The following is a 20708-nucleotide window of genomic DNA, read 5'->3' on the forward strand; positions in this document are numbered from 1 at the left end:
CTCACGTTAAAGCAATTACCGTGCAGAATTTTCCCGTGTTTTTCCCATTTCTTAAACAGAAGTGTATATGTTTTCAACATAGTTTCTCGCTGTAATTTTCTTTCTTGGCAAACCCACATCTTACCATGAAACCCAAAGTATGCACGCTACAGAACAATAATGGTTGAAACAGACTCGGCTGTCTCTGGCATGATTTTTCTTTACGAAATTAAAATGTCTTTTGGCTAATGCGCTGTACATTTCAGTTATGAAAGACCATTCTTGGGAGATGAATAGCAAAGAAAGGAGAAATGACAGATTCAGTGGATGCGAGACAAAAGTGAGTTGCTATATGCATACAGTAGTCAGACCCTCCAGTTCCTCATTCTTTGGAGGAAAAATGTCGATTTTATCACTTTTTGTCCAGTTCAATTTACAGGGAGTTCACAATTCTCCTCGGAATGACTGTGAGTCGGTACGTAGAGATACGTGACATCTGGGAACACACAGATTTTTAAAATCTAACTTTACTAGGGACTCAAAAGGGGAAGAGAGTGGGGAAGAAGTCCAGTGCTCCTGAAACCACACAGATTTTTGTGTTACGGACACAATACGACTGATACAAAATGACAGACTAAATTCTAAACTCTTTTAAATACTCCCTTCATTTTGAAATCTGGCTAAGTTAGCATTCTCGGGCAAAGAGAGCTGACCGTGTGCACATTCTCAAAATTGGTAAGATGAAAACCTGTCTCCCTGGGCTCTCTATTTATTCATCAGAGTTCCTGTTTTCAATGTCTGCACACATCAGAACACAGAGGCAGAGCCGGCAAAAAAAAATAAAAATAAAAAGCATGAGCGGGCGTATCTGTGCCCTAAACCAGGATCTTCCAAGGGCAGCGACAACAGGGAAGAGGCCCTGACCCTTTCATCCATCCTGCCAGGCTCTGTACCAAAACGGGGGCCCTCTGGGCCGCCCCCCCACCCCGACCCTCCGCCTGCCTGTCCCGCATTGAGGCAACCGACGTCCTCCCTTAACCTTCAAAGTGGCAAAGATAAATCATTCCGGTTACCTGACTCTTGAGACCACCTGTTCCAAATTATTCTTCGCTCTCCAAATGTTTATAATCTCTCTCCCAAACAACAACCCACCCATCGCGATCCAGCACCTTCCAGTAAACTCGATTTGGACTGCCTACCGGAACATTTTAGGGCCTTACCACTGCCTGTAAATTTATTGACTCTTTTTAGGAACTGAAATGCGTAACATTATAGTATCGAAGGAACAAATCAAATTAGCCCCTGAAAATAAACATTTTCCCTTCCAAAACTGTACACAGCCTGCAGAATATCATGACTCAGAAAGGCTCATGTTTGTGTCTTCTCGATACTCAATATGATTTTTCTTCTGTATAAAACAACAACAATAACAACAAAACAACAGGGCAGATTCAGAAAATAACTGCGTTCCATGCATTTCACACCAGCCTAATTTGGCATCTCTCTCCAAGGGAAAGGAGGGCAGGAATGTTCTCTGGGCCAAGGTTTTCATAGCTCATGGGTAAGGCATAGTCTGCAGAGGTCTGAAGGCCTCGGGTCTGGTTTCACTCGCTTTGCAGCCTCTCGTGAGGCATCTGACTTAAGACTCAGTCCCCTTGTTAACAAAGTTGGGATATGATAATAATACTAATTAGTAATAATAATAATAAGGTAAGAACTCAGGCCTGGCACACAAGTGTTCAATACATGGCACGCATTTTCAGCTCAGGACTATTCAACACAAGGATAAAACTTGCAAATGCAGAGAAAGGACAGACACCAGTAGGAGGAGAGTAAGAAAAAAGAAGAAAAAGCAGCAAAAAGGGTGCCTGGGTGGCTCAGTGCGTTAAGCGTCTGTTTTCGGCTCAGGTCACAATCCCAGGGTCATGAGATTGAGTCCAGCATGAACTCCCTGTTTAGAGGGGAGGCTGCTTCTCCCTCTCCCTCTGCCTCTCTCCCCTTCTCGTGCTCTCTCAAATAAATAAATAAAATCCTAAAAACAAAACAAAAAAAACAAAAAAAAAAAAGGAAAAGAAAAACAAAAAGCAGCAAAAACAAATTTAAAAGCCTGTGGTTTCCTTGGTCCTCTCTCTCTCCTGAATACACCTGGCGGGTACTTTAGTACCTTGAAATTGATTTTAAATCCCATGCCATGAAGAACGAGTTCCTGCCCCCTCTGATTCATTTACAGGGACAAGTGGGTCTGAGCCAGTCACTTCAAGTATTTGCCACCTGATGGAGGGGGTTTATCCTCGGATTAGAAGAGGTGTTACTTAGTCAAACACCATTAGGCCAGTTAAGATCTTCAAATAGCGAAAATGAAGCATTGTCTCCAGCAAGGTGTCTGCTAATTGTTTCCCTACCAGAATCTTCTTTTGGCTGTGTCTGTTTGGGACTGTTTGAATTGCCACTAACCATAAAGGGTGGGGGCAAGAGCCATTCAGGAAGCTGTTATGATTTGGGGGGTGGGGATGGGGGAGGAAGGTGGGGAGTGTCTGTGAGTGTGTATGTGTGTGTTTTCTGTCAACAGTCTGTGTTTTCTCAACTCTGGGGTTAATTCTCTGTAGAGATTCCTTTTGAGAGGAATCCACCAATTCCTTTTCGAGAGCAGTTAGCTAGGGGGGAAAAAAAAATTCCTCCCACCAGCAAAACCCAGTCTTGGCAAGAGTCACAAGGTTCAGCCTTTGGAGTGAACGGAATAACCAGCCACTTCACCTCCAGAAACCCCACAGGTAAGGAGAACACATGGGCAGGCGAATGCCCCCTTTCTAAAATATCTTTGGAGAAGGGGGTTCTCCTGTCCCCCAAGGAATGCCTCATAAGGCCCGACAGCCTCGCATTTTCTCTGTGCCTAGGTGAGAAGCAGATGAGTTTTTCACTCTGCCATGGGAGAGAAAGCCTTCTCATCCAGCCTGCACACACATGTGTAAACACACACAAACCTCAGACCTGCGGCCACTGCCTCAGGCTGTGCTGCTAACTTCTCCCACGAGCCTTTTTTATGGTAAGGAGGCCTGCCCAGCAAAGACAGAACCCTACCTAGGTAGACTTCCACCACCCGTGCCCCATAGAAGGGAACATGCTGTACGAGATGTGCGCGGATATACAGGGACGAGCAAATGTCTAAACAAGATATCTCCTGCCCCTTCATTCCCTGCTGACAGCTATGGGCTGTCTCTCTGCCGGATAGAGGCATCTGTCAGGAGATGCCGGGAGCCCCGCTTATGGACCATAACGGCCTGCGATTTTATTATACAAGGAGTTTATTGCTGCCCTAATTAGTTTCAAACTGGGCATTCCAGCTGAGGACACCTAAAAAACATCTGGTGGAAGGAAGCGGCAACGAGTCCTCGTTCTGAGCCGGTTACGGTTGGATTTCTGCATAGCTCTGGTCTCTCGCGCCCGAACACAAGTTATCTTTGGAAAAGTAACCAAAAAAATAAGGAAATGTTTCTTCTTTGCGGGGAAGGAGTCATCTTGTCATGGGGGAACCCAAAGCAGTCTTAAAGTGGACGTGTTTGGACCGTGTCTACCTTTTCACAAACTGCCGGGGTCCCCCTATCTAGCTTCCCCCAATTCAAAATGTACTCAGCTCTACCACAGAGCGCTTCTGCTGAGGACTTCTGCCCCGTTCCAACAGCAGCTAGCATTTTATCAATTTATCCGTCTGGAACAAGGCTTGCAATTTTGTACGTGCAATTTAAAGCAGAAGTAAGACCACATATTTGAAACAGCATGTCTTGGGTGTTTTTGCCAAATGGTAATCCTATAACAAGTCAACAAATCATAGTTCTTTATGATGTGTTTAATACAACACAAAAGGCATGAAAAGAAGACTTTAGAACTTAAGTGATGAAAGCATCTGGTTTTTAAAAATCCCAAAGAATCGGGATAACATCTCTTTATTTTATTTCCTTTCCTTTAGCTACTTAACGTTAGGAAAGAGACTGATCTGTTTATAGAGTACTCTCCACACAGCTACAACACGAGGCAAGCTGTTTTCAAGGCAGAGGAAAAATGCCAAGTCCTTTAAGATAAAATAGCTAATACTGCGAAGCTAAAATTACAAGGGAAGAATGGTCTCACTACCAAGTAGTTGTGGGACCTGCGAACAGCTTTTAAAAAGTTCAGGCCTTTTCGGATCTAGCCGTATTGGTCAAAAGTGCCAAACGTAGAGCTTCTTCCAAAGGCAAGGAGATTTTTTTCATGCAAACACAATTTTAGGTTTCGTCAAAAGCAAGAGTCAACTATGATCATTTACGACAACCTTCTTTTATTAACTTAGTCTGAGGATGTCTAAATGCAAGGATGTAGAATGTTTAAGGGGTTTAAAAATGGGGAGAGAAAGTGGAAAACATGAACATTTCTTGGGTAAAGGTGCCTGAAAGATTTTTCGCGAAGTTTCTTTTTAAAGGGAGGTCTCCCTGCCCTGCCCCCACCTCCCCAAAAGGCCCAGAGGCTGGAAATCTGGCTATGACTTCAGTATTATTACTCTGGTAGTAGAAATCTCACTCAAGCAAGAAAAAGGCTCGTGAAATGAACAGATTTAGTTGGAAATACAGCAATTGTCCGCTGGTTATAATTTCCTTTGGAAGGGAGCTCCGTAACTCAAACATAATTCAGCACTCAAATCCTTACTTGATGTTTGTAAATCATTCTCCCTTCCCTCTGCTCTTGCTAACAACCAGACTCTGATGCTCACTCATTTCGCTGCACCTCGTCATTAAAAGTTACCTCCACCAGGGCTGATTTATTTCTCGACATTATATATATATATGTAATTAAAGATTACGTAGCGTTTCGGGAAAAGAGGGGAGAAAAGAAAATGGTATCCATAAAGATGCAGCCTCAGTCTTTCTTTGCAAAAATAACTCAGACCAGAGCAGCAGTCACGGTAACTGCGCTGGGGAGGCGCGGGACCCTCCCAGCCAAAGCGCTTCCCTTGAAGCCCCTGAGAAAGGCGCTCGGAGGATTGTGCGATGCGAGTATTTTTTAGAGTATTTTTTACCGGTCAAGCTCTCCTAGGATTCCTGGAGTTCACAAACTATTTGGGGGCAGGAAATGTATTTGAGGATCTAAGGCCAACAGGGCCGTTGAACCTCCAGGCTGCAAGGCTAAAAAACAGTTCCTTTTTCCACTTTCTCTCATTACAGCAAAACCTTAGCCTCGTTCTAAACAGTCTTCGGAGGCAAAGTTTTTTAAGTCTTCAACTCCGGCTTCTGCAAGCGCCGGGACGCCCGCCCCGGTACAAAGCCCCGAGAGCCGGCCCCTCGCAGGCCGGGCGCAGCCGGACTTTCGAACAGAAATGCGGGTGGAAGGCGGGTGGAGGGCGGCGGGGCGGCCGTTCCTGCCCCATCCCGGGGGCTCCCCACACAGCGCCCGCAGGCGTGCGTTGGGCTCCCCGCGCCTTTTGCGGTTCGGACCGAGCTGGGGGGACCACCCTGGGTCGCCGACGACCCGGGCCCTTTCATGAAAGGGTCCAAAAGCAGCCCACCGCGTCTACACAGCCCGCGTGCCATGCACTTGTCCCGCGCGCGGGAGTGCAAACTTGAGTCGCTGCCCTCCGAGCGCAAAAGGAAACTGAGGCCCGGAGACCGGTTTTCCCGGCATGGGATCCGCCCGCCGTCCCCGCCGTCCCCGCCGCCCTCGCGCCCGCTGTGCCCTGGGGACCCCATGCGCCCCGACAGCTGCGGAGGCCCGGGCCCGGAGGGTGCACGAGTGAGGCGCAAGGCGACCGGTCCGCGTCAGCCCGGGCCCGGCGAAGTGCGGCCAAGCCCGGCGGGCTGCCCGAGGTGGGCGCCGCGGGCGGTACTCACCGCGCGCAGTGGAGAGGGCGCCCCGGCGCGGGCGGGCGCGGGTCCGACGCGGCCGGGCTGACTGCGGCGGGCACCGTGCTGCTCTGCCGCCGCCGCCGCTGCCTCCGCCTCCTGGGCTGCCGCAGCCGCTGCCTGCGCGGGGAGGACCGGCCCCTTCCCCTCCCCGGGCCGGGCCCTCCCTCTGCCCCCGCCCGGTCCCCGCGCCGCTGCGTGGGCGCGTGGGGGCGCCGAGGCGCGGTGCTGGGCTCGGCGAGCGCACACCCCCGGCGACTGGACCCGCGGCGCGGGGCTCCGGCCCTGCCGCTGCCGCCGCCGCCGCGCTGCTCTCCGCGCCTGCAGCCCAGCCGAGCGCGCCCGCTCCTGCCGGTCCTTCAGGAGTCTAGGGCGCAGCCTCCTCCCCACCCACCGACAGCCCGCACCCCCTCCCTCCGCAACCCAGGCGCGGCCCCTGAGAACCGCACCTCGACAGTGACTCCGACGTTCATTCATTCATTCATCCACTTATTCATTCCTTCAGCCTACGCTGAGCATCTACGTGTCGGGTACAGCCCCCGCGAGATTCAGCTGGAGCAAGACAGATTCGTTTGTGCACATGGGGAGATAGACCACAAACAAGTAGAGAAGCAAGGTAATTTCAGAAAGTTAGAATTATTATGGGGCGTGGGACTTATGTGCTGGGGTGCAGGGAGGGTGATCTTAGACCTCTCCGGGGAGGTGACACTTAAATTATGAGCAAGACCACTGCTAGTGCTATGGGGTTGGGGGGAGCGTTCAGAATCATAAACCTACTTTTCACCCACTTTACAGATAGGGAAATTGACGTCCCAGGAACCTAACTGGCTTACCCAAAGTCAGTGGCACAGCCGCCCTCCACACACACACTCCAACTGAGACACCCCACTTACTCCATCCTCTCCTGATCACCTTTTTAATAATCGTCCCCACGATAAACTGTCCGGAATGGAATCTAGGCAGCTCTTTTCGCCCTTCCGACCACTTCACTGTGGGGCACCCAGGATGCTTCCGTCCAAAATCAAGAGCGACCACTGCCATTTGTTAAGCTCAATAAAAACCCGGGTCCTCAGATAAAGTTGAATTTCAGAGCATCAAGAAATAAATTTTAGCATAAACATGTCTTATGCAATAGGTGGTAATCTATTCAAAACTTACCGTTTCCCTGCAATTCCAATTTAACTGAATGTCCAACATTTTCTTTGCTAAACCTGGCAACCCAAGCTTATGCAGTGTGCCCGCCCCATCCTCATCTCATAAAATCCCCAAAAGAGACCCAAAGATAGATGCTGTAAGTATGCTCATTTTACAAATGATCAAGTCCAAGTTCCAAGAAGGCAGAGAGTGGCTGAGCCCAGGGCTGAAACTCAAGTCCCGCTGATCCCAACGCCCTTGATCTTGAGATTTAATATCCAGATTCAATTCCAGTTGTGGGGCTCTAGGAAAGCGAATGAACCTTAAGCTCTGGGGCCCCTTGCTGGCTGGTCCCATTTCTAAGGTTCTGACATTTTGTACATTTGACATGAAAAGTGACCTTGCGAACACACATCTAGGTCCCTGTCAACATACTGACATTCAGTTGCAATCAGTAAAGACTACTGTCTCTTTCTGTTCTGATTCCCCCTGTCCTACTGGATCCCGATAGGTGGGATGGGAGTGGCCACTGCCATTTCGGAGATCCAGCTGAGGAAAAGTTGAGTTGGGAGTTTTGTGATGTTTGTTGTATTTTTCAGCTTCTTAAAATCTCAATTTGTCATGATTGATTTTCTTAAATTCAAAGAGATATTCACTTTTGTACCTAATTTTGGACTTTATTATTCTTCTTCCATAGGGCTCCCACATTATATGTGCTGGAGGCCCAGTTGTACATTCATCTGCCTCTGGTCTGAGCTGGTTCTCTTCTTTCTACTCTCAAAACTTTAGGTAGAAGCAAATGTATCAGTAAGCATGGCTCTTCTCCTTCCATGAGCTGAGTAAGCACCAGACCTGTAGCTCCTGGATGACTTTTCTATTCCTAGAAGCAGAACATGCACATGAACTTGGCCTTGATTTCCTCATTTCTAAAATGGAGACACCAGTATCCATATTATATGATCATTGTGATAATTCACTGAGACCATGCTTGTACACACTTTCTACCATGACCGTAGTTGGTACTAGTGATGCTCAACCATTATTACTGTACACAGATCTTCACTCCCCATAGCATCTCACAGAATGCCCCAAGTCCTTATAAACTGAGTGTCTTCATGCTCTCTGGACATGTTTAATTTTTCTTTGCCCATGAGCCTTCATAGAATGTTATCTAAACAGTAGTGGTAGGTAGAATTAATTTCTTTCTTTCTTTCTTTCTTTCTTTCTTTCTTTCTTTCTTTCTTTCTTTTTTTCCTAAAGGAATAGAATGGGGTAGACTGGCCTAGAAAATATTAAATGAACTGCATGCAATTAGAGTTTAAGTGTGTGTGTGTGTGTGTGTGTGTGTGTGTATCTGTGTGCTGGGTCAGGCCAGACGGGGCTTCTTCCTGCAGATCATGGGAGAAATGTCGACGAACACATTAGCTGAGGGTACTCTGTGCAGTACAAAGGGTTAATCTGTGCCCCTCACATCATTTTACTCCTTCACCAGAATTTGGCCCATTATCTCATACATCGCAGCCATGCCCCACGGCACCCTGAGAGATAAACAGGAGGCAGGTGCTTATTAATTTTATTTTATTTTTCCTTTTCTTAGGGCAGCGGTTCTCAACTCCCCACTACACATTAGAATCTCCAAGGGAGCTTTCAAAACTCCCCATGCTGAGGCTCCACCCCAGACCAATTAAACCAGACTCTCTCAGGGGAGGGACTGAGGCATCAGTATTTTTTTTTTTTTTTAAGCTCCCGGGCGATTCCAGTGTTCAGCAGAGGGGGAGAGTCCCCACCTTTGGGCAAATAAGAACTTGACCACTGAGTCACAGCAGATGAAGTAGAACCCCAAATGGGAGTTAAGGCTCCCAATTCTTATTGAAGATTACCCAAAATGCAGCTGCCTTTCTATGTACCAGTGCCCTCTTCCTGTCTCCTTTTTCCCCCTTGATTTTTTGTCTTACGACGTAGTTGTCCTCGTTTTGTAATGACCAGCAAAATAATCCCAGACAATATCCGAAAATGCTAAACCATAAAGCAGACTCTTTGGAGTGTAGACCACAGGCGAGCCTACCCTGGAATAAAACAATCCCCCCTCCCCCGACCAGAGTCTTCCAAGTACATGTTCTCAAAAGCCAGAAGACCAGCTTAAGTTGGAAAACTCCAAACTTCACAAAGTATCCAACATGTATATACCTATCCTACAAGCACATATGTGTATTCTCTATGTCCTATCATGTCTTATTTCTATACACATTCCTTTCCCACCTGCAAAGAAAAAGTATTCCTTTTTTTTTTAATGCATTCATTTAAACCTTGGTTCTTTCCAAAAGGGATTTGAGGCAGCATGCAAAAACATCAATATATGGGAACAGAATAACTAAAACAGGAAAAGCAGGTGAAGGGGAAACACGGGGAGGAAAAGAAAAGAAAGTCAAAATGTGGGCTAGGAGGTCCTGAGCACTTGTTGAATGGTGGGCTGAGAATTAGATGCTGAGTGTCCTGGCAGTCAAGGCAAAGAGGAAAAGATGACCAAGTACATCAGCGGCTTTCAAATTTTCTTTTGCTCAAAAACAAACATGCGGAGAAGTTCAGGATGGAAAAAAGGAACTGAGGGATCCCAGCTCCAGTTATCACACCTCTCTCCTGTGGGTACTTGTAGATAGTACAAGTGGAGGCAAGATTGAAAACCTTGAATTTCAAAGGGCTTCCCTGCATTCACGAATCCCAATGCCTACCGGATAGAAACAAGCAGGACTACTTGAAGCTATCAGAACTTTGCCTGATATTGGTACAGGAGAAAAGGTTTCCCATGGGTCCTTATAAAAGAGGCAATAAAGGAGTGTCTGGGTGGCTCAGTCGGTTAAGCATCTGCCCTTGGTTCAGGTCATGATCTCTGGGTCCTGGGATCAAGCCCCACATCTGGGTCCCTGCTCAGTGGGGAGTCTACTTCTCTGTCTCCTTCTACCCCTCCCCAGAGCTCATGCTCTCTTTCTCTCTGTAGTGTTCTCTCAAATAAATAAATAAAATCTTTAAAGAGAAAGAGAGACAATAAATATGTAATGTGGGAGGGATTGGGGGAGCTAGCTTTTGGCAATGTGAAATTAAAAAATCCCCCTTTGGCAAAAAAATAAAATATTACATTCTCCCTAACCCGAGGGCACAAAACAGGCAAACTTTGAACATCTCCCTGGTCAGTAGTTTCCCTGTAGAGTGCCTCTTTGTATTTAATATCTAAACTTCATAGAAGGCATGACTCTCAAAATGATCAGATGAGTATTTATAAAAAATAACTCCTATTTGTATCCTCAAAACTCTGAGTAGCTTTTCTCTCGGAATAACAGGTAGGACAGCAGGACACATAGGGAAAGTAACATTTCAGGTACTATTGCGACAACACTGAATCACATTTTGAGAAGTGAATCAAGGAGCAAAGAAGGGGACCTGCAAACAGACGTGGCTGTGTCACCATGTGCACAACCTAAGTAAATTGCTTGGTGATCAGGAAGCCAGCCTTTAGGCACTTTACCATCTTAACAAGCTAGTTGGATAGTCAGTCCAGATTGTTAAGTGTTCAGTTCCACTTTAGGAAATTGTTTCGGGGATTGGGTTGACACGTCATACATTATAATTCTTCCCACTTCAAATAGGAGGACTATCCACTCTTGGGTGCAATTTCAGGCAGAGCTCCAGAATTTCGGGATCACCAGTGCTCCGTGGAAAAGGCCCATTCCCACGTGGAGAGGGACATCGAGACCCCCACTTAGGCTGCTCCCTTGGCCTGCAGTACGCCTCCCTGAGCCAGGTCAGTGGTTTCATTCCAACCCATACAGATCTCTGCCCCGTGTCTCTGCCCCAGAGAGCCCCTCCCTGAGCTCCCTGTCCAAAATGGCATCTTTATCCCACTGCCTCCCATTGTTCTCACTCAGCACATTTATCACACTGCTACCGGAGTTAAGTATCTGCCTGTTTATCTCTATTCATGGTGGTCTCTCCCACTAGAACCTCAGCTCTATGTGAGGAGACACTTGCTTCTTTGTTCATGGCTAGATCCCCAGGGCCTAGAACAGTGTCTGGTGCATGAGTAAATGATGAATGAATGGCAGATACAAATGATATGGCATGGGTTTGATGCCGTGCACACAAAATGACCAGGGGCTGGTGGCCCTTTCCCATTTCCTTACCACCCATCCTGAAATAAATAAACAGGAATAAAGGTGTTCCAGAAGCCCATTCTTCTGAGGAGCCAGAACAGAGCTCAAGATAAAATCAAGTTTTTCGTCTCTTCTTCTTTTAGGCTCTACCTTTCAATTTGTTCTTCAGCAAAGGCCCAGAGGATTCACAGGTGGGGAATGGAGAGTAGCCCAGAGGGATGAAGTCCAAGTTTCCCTTTGGAGACTAGTTAGCAGACCACAGAGAACGTGCCCAGTAAGAGGAGAATAAGATGGAGCCCTTACCCCCTTGCTCGTAAAACCCAGCAATGGAACAAATGCCTCGATGGTTGCCCAGACCTTTGGTCATGATCAGCTCTCAAACTGATTCTGGCCTGAAGACCACCCATAGAGCTCTAAACCAGGTCACCTCCTTGCACTTTCCTTCAAACCCCTGCAATTCTTTCCTTTCTTTTTCCCCTAGAGAGGAAAAGCAAATCGAATGACAAGATTTCTGGCTTTTTGATACATGTGGCTTCTCTTTTCTCCTTGTTTTTGGCCAGCTACTGTGTTTGATGGTGAACAGAGCCAACGGGTCTTCGGAACGTATCAGGGCAATGAGCTTAGAAATGCTGACCGTGACACATTAGAGATCTCCACAATCCAACAAGAGGTCGTTCTACATTCTTAAAGAATTTGTGGTCTGAATGCAGAGGGATTATCTGGAAAGACTATCGGAGCTCCTCAAGTTCAAAAGTCCATCTAAAGACCTTTGGAGAGTGAATGTCCCAGGCAAACTGGGACAGACAACCATCCTACCTAAGCAGGATGACTTTGGTATGTCCTGAGGACCAAGAACATGTGACGTTTGCTGGGGAGGTGTTTGCAAACTTCCATGAGCTCACTTGGGGGCAGTGAGCAACCCTTCTCATAACAAGGGTCTCTCCAAACCACGTGCGCTGCTATAACAGATTCCTGTGCGGAGACTAAGAACACTTTGCCTGGGTATCGGCTGTTCTTACTCTGCTGGAATCTCTAGAACATGTACCAGTGACCTCTTTGCCAGTCTGGTGGAGTCTCAGGACATCCCCCCGCCATCCCCCCCCCACCAAAAAGCGTCTAAATACAGAAAAATACCCATAATGCACATATAGTGCCAGCAAACTGAATACTTATGACAATTAATAAAAAATTACCTAGACTCTAACCTCATGTGACTCAGAAAAATCAATCCTAAACCTAAAACCATAAACCTCCTAAAAGATGACATTAGATAAATGTCACCCCAGCCTTGGGCTGGACAAAGCTTCCCCAGGACACAAAAGGCACAAGTGATGAAAGAAAACATTCATAAGTTGGATTTCATTAAAAATGTAAAACTTTGGGGCACCTGGGTGGCTCAGTTGGTTAAGCATCTGCCTTTGACTCAGGTCATGATCCCAGGCTCCTGGGATCAAGCCCTGCCTCAGGCTCCCTGTTCAGCATGGAGCCTGCTTCTCCCTCTCCTGCTCCCCCTGCTTGTGCTCTCTCTCTCTCTCTCTCTCTCTCTGTCAAACAAATAAATAAAATCTTTTTTAAAAAGTAAAACTTGTGTTTCTTTCCAAAGGCAAACTTGAGAAAAGAAAAGGGAAGCTGCAGAGGACAGATCCATCAGACAGATACAAAAATCACATGAGAACGTAGAACAAATATACAAAGATTTTTAGAACGCCATAGTGAAAAGATAAATAACTCAATTTTTTAAAAAGGGAAAAAATTTTGAACCAATGCTTCAAAAGGGAAGACACACAGATGGCTGAGAGACACACAAAGAGATGCTCGGTGTCATTAGTTAGAAGGGCAACGCAAAAGCAAACTAAACTATAATGAAATACTATCACATAGCTATTAGACTGGCTGAAGTTAAAAAGACTGACTATACCAAGTGTTGGCAAGGATATGGAGCAACTAGACTCTCATATCCTGGAACCTGGAAGACAGTCCAGCGGTTTCTCTAAAAGTTGAATATCCCCCTACTATAGGACCCAGCCATTTGACCCCCAAGAGAAAGGGGAACACAAATCGACACAAAGACTCACACATGAAAGTTAACAGCAAGTTAACTTGTAATAGCAAAAAACAGGAACTAGCTTCACTGTCCCTTAGCAGGCAAATAAATAAAGAGACTGTGGTACAGCCATACAGTGGATTACTCAGCACTAAAAAGGAATGTATGATACACACACAGTGTGGATCAATTTCAAAATCATTATGTTGAGCAAAAAGCCAAACCCCCTCCCCTCCTGGAAAAGACTCGTAACGCAAGATTCCATTAATGTAAGATTCTTAAAAATGGAAATAAGTTTATAGTGACAGAAAGCAAAGCTCTGGTTGCCTGTGGATGAGGAGGAAGGAAGGATGGATTATAGAGGGGCATGAAGAAACTGTTGGAGGTGATGTAAAAGTTCAATGTCTTGACTGTGCTAATGGTTTCATGTTGTGTATGGATGCCAAAAACGATAACATTTAACACTTTAAATACGCTCACCTTATTATACTTCAATTGAAGCTCGCTAAAAATATGCATGTTGTGATATAGTCGTATGAGTTTCTTTATTAACACAGTTACTAACAAGATCTAGCAGCAGACCCTATAACTTCCCTAATTTTGCAGCAGTGCTGAGATTAAAAGATATTTCGAGATATCTGCAACAGCCATGATGTAAATATGAAATTACCGGTGATTGCTGTTGGTAACAGAGTCACGGGTCCTGCTAATGCCCTTGTGGGTTTGTCACCACATTCATTTGGAAGGAAATGCTAAGTTTCACTTAGAGGCTGATGAAAATAAAGATACTTTGGGGGCACCTAGATGGAGCTCCTGGTTAAGCATCAGAATCTTGATTTTGGCTCAGGCTGTGATCTCAGGGTCATGAGATCATGCTGGGCTGGTGATCAGAGCAGAGTCTGCTTGGGATTCTCTCTCCCTGCCCTTCTGCTCCTCCTGCTTGTGCTCACTCTCTCTCTCTCTCTTTAAAAATAAACAAAGCTCAAAAAAAAAAAAAAAGGAAAAAATAAAGATACTTTTCTTCCATCCAAGTTACAGAACTCCCAAATTCTATACACAGACCCCAGGTTAAGAAGTCAAGTTGGAAGCAATGCCAGCTACCTTACGAACTGGTGGTAATAATCCCTCTGGGAGACGGGAGACAAGCATCTTTAAACCCCAGGAATATTTATAGAAATGTCCTAAATGGGAAAGGAATTTTATCAGAAGCATATTTTAACTGAGGTGCAATTCAGATATAAATGTGAAAAATTTCGACAAGGCCAAAATCATCAGATTAATATTTTTTTGTTAAGAATGAATCTGTTCATATTTTGTAATTTACACATTTTAAGAGACTTCTGCTTAAGAGACTTAAACTACTCAAGGAACATGTTGGTCAGATTTGTTGATTGCAATTAAATATAGTTGAATCATTGCTGAAACATTTTTTAGCCATGATTTTAGCAATGAAAAATTAAACAATCTTTTTTTCAAGTCTGGCTAAGTTTGTATGCAATCATTGGAACACTTAAGGTAATTTAAGATCTGATGTATAAATGTCATTCGTTAGATTTATAAGAATTGATTAAGTACAAATGTTGGACAGTTCAAGTGCTTGCAAAGAAAACCCAAAATACCAAATTTAGAAATGTAGTTTAAAATTTCAGACATTTAATTAGCTAAGCTCATATGGGACCAGATATTAACCAATGATTTCTTGAAAAACAAGCTGATTTTTGTTACTCTATTCTTAGAAATAAAACAATAGACTTGAAGAGGAAACTTATAAGCCCAAGGGGGAAAACTAGGTTTGGTAAATTGTAATTTTGGTAATTCAAAATTATTTCCTAGAATTTGTGTGTAGTTTATCCTGTCTATAAAAACCACCCAAACTCAGATGTAACAGAATGGATGGCTAAAAACGGAACGAGGCACAGGAAATCCAGGATCCTTCTCTCATCCCGTGTTTATTTTTGACCTAAGCATCCCTCCTGTCCCCCATCTGGGCCTCTGCCATTGAGGAATTAGCCACAAACACAAGAAAATTCTTTTCAGTAACCTAAGGAGAAGAAAGGTCATTTGTTACACTGGGCTTAGAAACAAATTTAAAATACTGAACCACTTAATTTTTCAAAACAGTGGAATCTAAACAAATGCTAATTGGTGAACAAATGTGTATTCATTGCCAAAACCCCAGTTGGTTTGGACAGCATTTTTCCCCCCCAGCTCCTTCAACAGAGTTGATCCCTTGGCCTGCCCTCTCCAACGGTGTAAAAAAAAAAAAAATCCCCAGAGGAATACAATAGTTGTACAATAAGAATTTTTAACAATTGACAACATTAATGGCAGCTAAATACCAATATAGAACCTTTCCTCCTCACTGAATTGTTGGAAAGATCAAAAAAATAATTTTTTCTGACCTCCCCAATTTGAAATGATTGCTTTCCTCACCAGATAATTCTCTTTCAGCGTTCAGCGCGACTCTATTATTTAGGATATCAGCTTGGCTGCTGTGACCAAAAGACATCCCTCCAAAGTGGATATCTTTTTTTTTTCCCTCACTTAAAAGTCCTCAGTGGATAGCTGGCTTGGTGGCTCCACAATCATCTGGGACACAGGAGCCTTGTCTTGTTGCTCTCCATCATCAAAACGTGGCTTCCATTTTATAATCCAAAATGGTTGCCCTAACTCCAGTCATTGCATCTGTATCCCAGCCAGTAGGAAGGGGAGGAAGAGCTGTAAGGTTCTTTACTTTCTTGTAAGGGAACTGCCCAGAAGTTGAACACATCATCTTCATTCACACACTGTTGGTCAGAACTTAATGATATGACCATGCCTGGAGCACCTGGCTCTCTCAGTTAAGCGTCTGCCTTCAGCTCAGGTCATGATCTCAGGGTCCTGGGGTCAAGCCCCACAACAGGCTCCTTCACAGCTGGGGGGTCTGCTTCTCCCTCTTTCCCCCCCACCCCCACTTGTACATGCCCTCTCTCTGAAATACATTTTAAAAATCTTTTTTTTTTTTTTAATGATATGACCATGCCTAGTTGCATAGGAGCTTGCAAAATGTAGACTTTATCTCAGCAGACAATGGCAAGTTAAATATTCTATTACTGTGGTAGAAAGGGAGAACAGATAATGAGGGACTCCGCCACAGTCAACATTATATTCTATAGGTTATTGAGTTTTGTGTGCATCGTGATTTCTCTTGCAAAATATTGATTGTAAACTCAAATTGGTGTTGCCACTTAGGAGAAAAATTTGGAAGGGCGCCTGGGTGGCTCAGTGGGTTAAGCCGCTGCCTTCGGCTCGGGTCATGATCTCAGGGTCCTGGGATCGAGTCTGGCATCGGGCTTTCTGCTCAGCAGGGGGCCTGCTTCCCTTCCTCTCTATCTGCCTGCTTCTCTGCCTACTTGTGATCTCTGTCTGTCAAATAAATAAATAAAATCTTTAAAAAAAAAAAAAAGGAAGTACCTATTAAAAAAGAAAGTGTCACTCAGGAATTCTGTTACCCATCTCCTTTCTACAGAAACACATAAATACTCTACAGTTAGCATGGGCAAGAAGATGTTTGTTGAGCGTTGATTATAAGAGTAAAAAGGGAAGAACTAACTGGCAAGTCAGAAAGAAATGGCTAACCTGGTATATCCATATTTTTGACTACCTAAGGAGGTGAATCCATGCATATGAGAAATGTCATTGGTAGAATGTCATAAATAGTAAGTACATTTATACATTTTAAGAAGAATATATTTGTATAGACACATGTTGTAAATACTCAGAGAACCATTGGGAAGCATTTATATATTAAAAAGATTTGCAAAGATTGATACTAAAAGATTATATGGCAGCTGGGTGGCTCAGTCGGTTGAGCATCCAACTCTTGATCTCAGCTCAGGTCCTGATCTCAGGGTCATGAGTTTGGGCCCATGTTGGGCTCCATGTTGGGTATGGAGCCTACTTAAATAAATTAAATATGGGGGCGCCTGGGTGGCTCAGTGGGTTAAAGCCTCTGCCTTCGGCTCAGGTCATGATCCCAGGGTCCTGGGATCGAGCCCTATATCGGGCTCTCTGCTCAGCGGGGAGCCTGCTTCCTCCTCTCTCTCTGCCTGCCTCTCTGCCTACTGTGATCTCTGTCAAATAAATAAATAAAATCTTTAAAAAAATTTTAAAATTTACATATAAAAATATATTTAAAAGAAAACAGTATGTTCCAAAGTATAGTATATATAATACTATATACTAAGTATACTATGTACATGAGATATATAGTATATAACTCTAGATACTATAATATGGTGTCAATATTTTGCTATTAAAGTATCAGTTATTTGCAGAATGTCCCTCACTTAGATGACTCTGATGTTTTCTCATGATTCGATTCAGGTTCTCTTTGGCAAGAATACCGTAGAAGCGATGATGTGTTCTTTACAGCACCTGTTTTCAATTTGTCCCATTAACGGTGCTATTAACTCCAGTACTTAATTAAGGTGGTGTCCGCCAAGCTTCTCCACTATCAAGTTACTCTTCTTTCATTTTTAATTAATAAGTATTTTGTGAGGATAATACTTTGAGACTACCTACATAGCCTGTTTCTCATCAAACTTCCAATTTATTAACTTATTTCTTCATACTCTTTTATGCAGGGTGTTTCACTTGTTACTCTCTTATTTATTTTCATGTCCAGACTGTCCCAGATGCGGTCAGTGGGCGTCCTGGTTTCTGTGCCCATTTGATATTGCCTCATTATTCTTTGAACATTTCCTTCCTTTCTCACGCAATAAGATGTTCAGGTTCATCTTCTACTTGTCTTGACTCAGTTCTGGAATTAGGCGTTTCTCCAAAATTCTGTAGCTCCTTTTAGTGGAAAAGAATTTCTAGAAACCAAGAGCTGAGCACCAAGTGTGCCTCCTGTGGCTGCTGTTCTGTCCCTGCTCTCAGGTTCCCTCAGTGGACAGAGCTACAATCACGAGTACATACTGACACTTAGACACACAGCCATACACAGAAGCATATACCCACACACGCAGACATGTATACATGTACACATGCAACATATAGATGCACAGACACGTGTACGCACAGATACGTAAAGACATGCAGATGCTTGCATTGCTATTTTTTCAATGTGCTAAGCTGATTCGATAATTCAACCGAAACAGGAAATATCTGACTAGAACATCTTGAAAATGAATACAAATTGGCTGATTGGATATCAAAACAGATAGTGGGGCCATAATAATTAAAACGGAGAGGTGTTGGCATAAACAGATAAATAGACCAATGTAATAAAATATGGAGCTTAGGAACAAACCCGTACTTAGGCAAATGTGTGCCGCTCAGTGGGGAAGGTGTGGATTACTTGATGCCATCAGAACCACTGGTTCTCCATTGGAAAGGCTAACTCTTACCCCTCTCCAGTCATTAAAACAAATTCCATGGATAATAAAAGGCACACATTAAAAGAAAAAAAAGAAAGGGCACCTGAGTGGCTCAGTCATTACGCATCTACCTTTGGGTCTTGTGGGGTCCTGGGATAGGGCTTCACATGGATCTTGAGGTCAGTCTCCCTGCTTCACAGGCAGCCTACTTCTTCCTCTCCCACTCCCCCTGCTTGTGTTCCGTCTCTTGCTGTGTCTCTCTCTGTCCAATAAAGAAATAAAATCTTGGGGCACCTGGGTGGCTCAGTGGGTTAAGCCTCTGCCTTTGGCTTAGGTCATGATCTCGGGGTCCTGGGATCAAGCCCCACATCTGGCTCTCTGCTCAGCAGGGAGCCTGCTTCCCCTTCTCTCCTTTCTGCCTGCCTCTCTGCTTACTTGTGATCTTTGCCAAATAAATAAGTAAAATCTTTGAAAAAAAAAAAAGAAAAATCTTTAAAAAAAAAGAAAAAGAAAGCATAAAGGTGCTAGAAAAAAGCATAGGACTATTTCTACAGGATCAGGGCAGGGCAGAATCTTTGAGCAATATTAACAGCAATAATGAAAATAAACAAGCAAACAAAAAGACAAAATCTATAATGAAGACATTGGTAAATTTGACTGCAAAAGGTTTGAAACTGTCCAGCAAAAGATATCAGAAACCCAATTAACAGACAAGGGACAGTCCCCTTGCTTGTGTTCCCTCTCTCGCTGTGTCTCTCTCTGTCAAATAAATAAATAAAATCTTTTAAAGAAAAGAAAAAAGAAACATCTGCTAAATATACTCTGGGAATGTACACACAGAACTAATACCAGTGGTTCCTCAGATGGAAGGGGGATTGGTTTTAGAGGAAGGATGGAAGAAAAATCAAGGGGAATTTTACTTTATTTGTATTCTTTGATTTTTTTTTAAAGACGGTAATATATTAATATAGTACTGGGGTAATTAAAAATAAATTGTGAAATCAATCATTTTAAAAGAGAAATGAAAAAAATAAAAGAAACTATTTTAGGTTAGAAGAAATAGCTTATGCAAATCATATAGCACAGACCTGCATGTAATAAAATGCCAGCTCTCATGATTCTGGTTTTAGATATATGATTTTTGATAAAATCGATTCCCCAGGAGTAAGGATTCCAGGTTACTGGCTTTGTCACCAACTTGGCGCGTGACCATTGCTGTATCTGATTCCCAGTTGCTCCTCTGGAAAATGAAGGGGTCAGACTAAATATCTCTTTCACCATTAGAATTCTGTGATTAGACCATTTTACAAAAGTCCTCACAAACAGATTTTGCATTAGCTTTTTATTGCTGTGTAACAAATTATCACCAACTAACAGGACACATTTACTGACTTAAAGTTTGTGTGGGTCAGGAGTACAGGCACGGCTGAGCTGGGTTCTCTGCACAATGTCTCAGCATGCTACAGTCAAGGTGGGGCCAGGTTGCATTTTCACCTGCAAACTTAACAACTGGGGAAGGACCCCCATCCACCCTCAGTCAGGCTGTTTACACAGTTTATTTCCCTGAGACTGTGTGATTGAGGACCCAGCTCCTTAAAGGCCATTGGCTGGAGCCTGTCCTCTATCTCAGAGGCAGTCAGCAGTTTCTTGCCATGCGGTTTCCCTGGTAGGCAGTTCACACTCGCCATTGGGAATTCACACTTACCAAAGCAGTTCACACTCACCATTGGGAATTCACACTTACCAAAGCAGTTCACACTCACCATTGGGAATTTACACTCACCAAAGCAGTTCACACTCAGCACTGGGAATTCACACTCACCATAGGCAATTCATACTCACCACTGGGAGCTCACACTCATCACATGCAGTTCACACTCACCATAGGCAATTCACATTTACCACAGTTCATACTTACCATAGGCAGTTCACACCATAGGCAGTTCACACTCACCATTGGGAGCTCACACTCAACATAGGCAGTTCACACATAGATTTACTTCTTCAAGGCCATACTCTCTTACTCTAGTGCATGCTAGCCAGACAGTGTCTCTCTCTTTCATACAAACACACACACACATAATCACAGGAATGACATGGGGCACCTGGGTGGCTCAGTGGGTTAAAGCCTCTGCCTTCGGCTCAGGTCATGATCTCTGGGTCCCAAGATCGAGCCCCA

The 20708-nt window shown here is 44.2% G+C and overlaps 1 protein-coding gene and 1 long non-coding RNA gene across 4 annotated transcripts in view; one reads left to right on the forward strand and one right to left on the reverse strand.

Annotated features, from left to right (window-relative positions):
- The window catches only part of EYA2 (EYA transcriptional coactivator and phosphatase 2), a 273242-nt gene extending 266887 nt beyond the window's left edge, over positions 1-6355 (reverse strand). The window contains exon 1 of one of the 3 annotated variants that reach the window (XM_044262903.1): positions 6296-6355. The gene's annotated coding sequence lies outside the window, so the exon portion shown is untranslated. Of the gene's footprint in view, positions 1-1052; positions 1079-5834; positions 5884-6295 lie in introns of those variants that run through there. The other 2 variants (XM_044262904.1, XM_044262907.1) reach the window with 2 other exon arrangements.
- Positions 2710-10720, forward strand: LOC122916009. Its single transcript, XR_006386129.1, has 3 exons — positions 2710-2750; positions 6352-6462; positions 10622-10720. It is a non-coding gene; the product is annotated as an uncharacterized LOC122916009 (long non-coding RNA).
- The last annotated feature ends 9988 nt before the right edge of the window (positions 10721-20708 follow it).

The sequence above is a fragment of the Neovison vison genome, chromosome 8 (genome assembly GCF_020171115.1).
Source record: "Neovison vison isolate M4711 chromosome 8, ASM_NN_V1, whole genome shotgun sequence".
Lineage (NCBI taxonomy): Eukaryota > Metazoa > Chordata > Mammalia > Carnivora > Mustelidae > Neogale > Neogale vison.